The sequence below is a fragment of the Anabrus simplex genome, chromosome 3 (assembly GCF_040414725.1).
Source record: "Anabrus simplex isolate iqAnaSimp1 chromosome 3, ASM4041472v1, whole genome shotgun sequence".
Lineage (NCBI taxonomy): Eukaryota > Metazoa > Arthropoda > Insecta > Orthoptera > Tettigoniidae > Anabrus > Anabrus simplex.
In genome coordinates, this window is record NC_090267.1 from 458,493,491 (window position 1) to 458,498,650 (window position 5,160).

Genomic DNA, 5,160 nt, shown 5'->3' on the forward strand with positions numbered 1-5,160 from the left:
TAGGGCACCTGTGGGGGGAGGTTTGGTCAAAGACAGAAGTGAGAGGGATGAAAATACTGGAAAGGAGAATTAGGGATATCCATAGGCAGAAATTATTGGGGGAAAGCAGACTAAGAAATTCGCTGAGTGTTTTGACGAAAATAGAGGAGATAGCAGGGTTGAATATTAGATACGTCGATAGGTCAAATAGATATGGGATGATGTGGTGGCTTTTAGGTCTGCCAAGGAATAAGGGCTGGTTACAGGGCAGGGATAAGACAAGGTGTGTACTTTGTGGAGATGTGAATGATGAGTTTCACTTGCTAAGAGACTGTGAGGGAACGAGGGGGTTAAGACATGGATTATTGAGTGCCGAGCATCGGGAAATACTGGGGAGAGGGGATGAGAACGCAATACTGAGATGGATTCTTAAACAATGGGAAAAAGGGGGTGAATTGAACAGGTATTTTTGTGCGACAAAAAAGGCCTGCGAGAGTAAAATGAAGGAGAGTGAGTTAGAGGGTGGGCAGGGGAATAGGGGGGTAGAATAGTTATCTCTATAAGGGAAGGAGAGAGTAGGTTAAAATTTTAATGGTTTAGTGTATATAGGGACTGAGTATTTAGTTAGGGGAGTTAGGTAAGAGGACAGGAGGGCATGGTCTGTTTGTTTTATGATATGTCAGTAATTGTTATTCATTGTAATTTTATTAGGTTATGATGGTAACTATTTGTGAAGGCTGAAATAGGGTAAATAATTTGTGAAGGCTGAGACGTGGTAAGGGTGAAGTGATATATTTATTGTGATATTTGGAGTTGACGCTGATTGGTAAGTTTTATGATATGTCAGTAATTGTTATTCACTATAAATTTATTAGGTTATGATGGTAATTATTTGTGAAGACTGAAATGTGGCAATGGTGAAGTGGTATATTTATTGTTGATGTATATAAGAGAGAGGATAGCATGATAGTGTGGTATGAGATTGAGAGGTGGTATATGAAGCGATGTGTTGGTATTGAAGGGAGCTGTATTAGCTTTTGGTTAGGTAGGAGGTTTATTTAATGCTAACTAAGTGAGTGTTAAGAGGGACAAGAGTTTTGGATGGTAGAGATTGGAATGTGGTGTTGGTGAAGAGATGGTATATGAGTGTTTGGTATTTTAAGGTGAAGATGGCCTGGTATCTAGATACGATTAAGTTAAGATGTGTCATATTGCTGAAATGAGGTGTTGGAGAAGTGGTGGTATAAAATGGTCGCAGTTATTGAGGACTATGGTTGAAATATGGTGAGAAGCGGTGTTAAGCGGTGTTATCTTTGTAAATCTGAGATGTTGTAAATTTAGATTTAGTGGTGTATTGTGGAAGGTATATGAGGTGGATCGGGAATGGAAATTGTGGGTAAGAGGTGGTATCTGAATCCGGGAGTTTGTATGTAGATGGTTTATTTATTGCTGAATTATTTTAGATTTATCGATTGGAACAAAATGTGGTGTGGGAGAAGTGTTGGTATAGGCGAAGATGGTTGGTAATGAGATGGTTTAATTTATTGCTGAAACTTTTGGAGTTGGAGAGATGATTGTATTAAGTGCGGGTTGGTAAATGTAGTGTATGATGGATTGAAGGGCGAGTGCGGAATGTTGGTTGTTATGGTTTGGACAGAGAGTAAGTTAGAGGACAATGAAGATGACGTATGTGCTGAATCCACAAGGACACGTAATGAGTGGTGGTTGCGATAGCAAATGTAATGCTGAGCATGGCTTGGGTTTTAAAATGAGATCAAGCATGGCTAAGTAATGGGCAAATTGCAACATGAGAGGTAGTAATGCATTGAAATAAGAGTGGTATTTAAGGTAAGTGTGGAGGGAGGCCAGTGTTGAAATTTGATTGTAAGTTATTATGATTTTCTGCTGGGTTAGGACTGTGTTATTTATTGTTGTGAACGTGGAGGACTTTTGTTTGGGTTATGGCTGGTTAGAATGTAAGTGCTGACTGTCGATGTTTTGGTATTGATCGGGAGTATGTCAGGGAAAATGAATGTGACGAAAGTTGCTGTAGGCATAAGGACAAGTGATGAGTTTGCTGGATCCTCGAGCCGAGGACTGCTACAGAATTGTTATCATTTTTGTTATTATTTATTCCTATTATCTCTATTATCATTATTATATTATTATGTATTTAGTTATTATTATTATTATTATTATTATTATTATTATATTATTATTATTATCATTATTTTATTATTATTTTTATTATTATTTTTTTTTTATTATAATTATTGATATTGTGTCTTATTGCTTGGTGAACATGTAATGGGGCGAAAAGCCTGTTTGTTCATAAATAAATAAGAATTATACAGAGTCAATAAGAGTGCGGATGGTGTCCTGAGGGATGGTTCTCCATTCTCTGTCAACCATTTGCCACAGTTGGTCGTCCGTACGAGGCTGGGGCAGAGTTTGCAAACGGCGTCCAATGAGATCCCACACGTGTTCGATTGGTGAGAGATCCGGAGAGTACGCTGGCAACGGAAGCATCTGTACACCTCGTAGAGCCTGTTGGGAGATGCGAGCAGTGTGTGGGCGGGCATTATCCTGCTGAAACAGAGCAATGGGCAGCCCCTGAAGGTACGGGAGTGCCACCGGCCGCAGCACATGCTGCACGTAGCGGTGGGCATTTAACGTGCCTTGAATACGCACTAGAGGTGACGTGGAATCATACGCAATAGCGCCCCAAACCATGATGCCGCGTTGTCTAGCGGTAGGGCGCTCCACAGTTACTGCCGGATTTGACCTTTCTCCACGCCGACGCCACACTCGTCTGCGGTGACTATCACTGACAGAACAGAAGCGTGACTCATCGGAGAACACGACGTTCCGCCATTCCCTCATCTAAGTCGCTCTAGCCCGGCACCATGCCAGGCGTGCACGTCTATGCTGTGGAGTCAATGGTAGTCTTCTGAGCGGACGCCGGGAGTGCAGGCCTCCTTCAACCAATCGACGGGAAATTGTTCTGGTCGATATTGGAACAGCCAGGGTGTCTTGCACATGCTGAAGAATGGCGGTTGACGTGGCGTGCGGGGCTGCCACCGCTTGGCGGCTGCGCCGATCCTCGCGTGCTGACGTCACTCGGGCTGCGCCTGGACCCCTCGCACGTGCCACATGTCCCTGCGCCAACCATCTTCGCCACAGGCGCTGCACCGTGGAGACATCCCTATGGGTATCGGCTGCGATTTGACGAAGCGACCAACCTGCCCTTCTCAGCCCGATCACCATACCCCTCGTAAAGTCGTCTGTCTGCTGGAAATGCCTCCGTCGACGGCGCCCTGGCATTCTTAGCTATTCACGTGTCCTGTGGCACACGACAACACGTTCTACAATGACTGTCGGCTGAGAAATCACGGTACGAAGTGGGCCATTCGCCAACGCCGTGTCCCATTTATCGTTCGCTACGTGCTCAGCACAGCGGCGCATTTCACATCATGAGCATACCTCAGTGACGTCAGTCTACCCTGCAATTGGCATAAAGTTCTGACCACTCCTTCTTGGTGTTGCATTTGCTCTGTCAGTCAGTGTAATAGAGAAACGGGCTTTCATATTATTTTATCTTCCCACTAGTGCGCATGTCTATAATGATCTCTTAAATACAACGAGGAATCTGCTTGAAACTCATTTGAGGACTACTAAAAACTATATAACATAAGTGAGGCCTGAAAGATATCTATTAACTTTTACAAAGTCTCGAATCAGCAGGTTTAAATGTCATTTACTCCTTTTAATTTATATCTGTGTCAATCTGAGTGGCGTAGTGTTTAATTTGATTAGCTTCCCCCCACCCCAAGAGGCTCTGGTTCGATTCCCACCTCTGCCACGAAATTTGAGAAGTGGCACGAGGAGTGGAACTGTATCCAATCATCGTTGGGAGGTCAATCGAGCAGAGAGGGTTCGATTCCCTCATCAGCCATCCTCGAAGTGATTCCCTTGTTTTCCGTTTCTTATTGGATGATACCAAACGTAAGTCCGCGGCCGCCTCTTAACCTCTTCCTTGTCTCTACCTTCCCATCGTTCCACAAGGCCCCTGTTCAAAATAGCAGGTGAGGCCACCTGGGCGAGGTAATGGTCCTCCTGCCCAGTTGTATCCCCGAACCATTGTTTCATGCCCTAGGATACTGACTTTGAGGTGGTAGAGGTGGGATCCCTCGCCGAGACCGAGGGAAAAAGCAACCCTGGAGGTTAAATTGATTACGAAAGGAAGAAAGAAAGAAAGAAAGAAAGAAAGAAAGAAAGAAAGAAGGAGCTATGTTTCTAAGCCTGGTGACGTACAAAATAATCGTTCTTCTGTTATCGTTATTGTACCGGGCGGTACACCTCCACGCCGCTAATTTAAAATTTGAGCCAGTTGAAACTCCTCTGCTGGAGGAAGTTTGAACTTTATCGACGGTATTAATTTTCAAGTTTCTCAGAAGATGTCACTACGTGGAAAATTTGGAGTTTTTGAACTGTGCCACTTTTGATGTATTTTTGTTTTACCGGTAGTAAGAAGTGTGAACTTTCTCTTCTAGAGGACACTACTGAAAAACTATAATGGTGCACACTAGTGCGATGTGAAAGAACTATTTTTTGGAGAAATTTTTATTTCAAAAGTTTGTTTCTTGTTAATTTTTTTCTGTCATTGTTTAAGTTGGCTGTATACCCCTCTCTTTCCCCTTGTTTTGTATTTAGCCAATCCCGAATTTCTTTAAGTAATTTCTGACCAATCTGATGTATCTTCCCCCAACTTGGATATGTTGCTGTACCCTACCCAATAAAGTGATTGTGGGCGGGTGTTTTCTTCCCTAAAACGCCTCGAACTTTCCACGAGAGTATATAAACTGCTGATTTTTGGGTCTCTGCGCCACTTCTGTTCCATCTTTCAGTGTGTAAAGTACATAGCAGGGGGCGGGAAGCGCCTTTTTTCTTCGGCAGCGATCAACAACAAGGTAATGGCCGATTAATAACTTCCTTCCTTGCTAGCTCAGCAGTTTAACTCTCGGGGCGGGTCCGAAGCTTTTCCATAATGTAACCTTCCTTAAAATGTAAAGACCCTTGGTATCTATTCTATCTTTAAACTGCATATCGGGATAGAGAGTGCTTAACACTCTCGAGCTCCCACTCATATTGTTTTGAGGTGAACTTATTTTTTTCTCAACC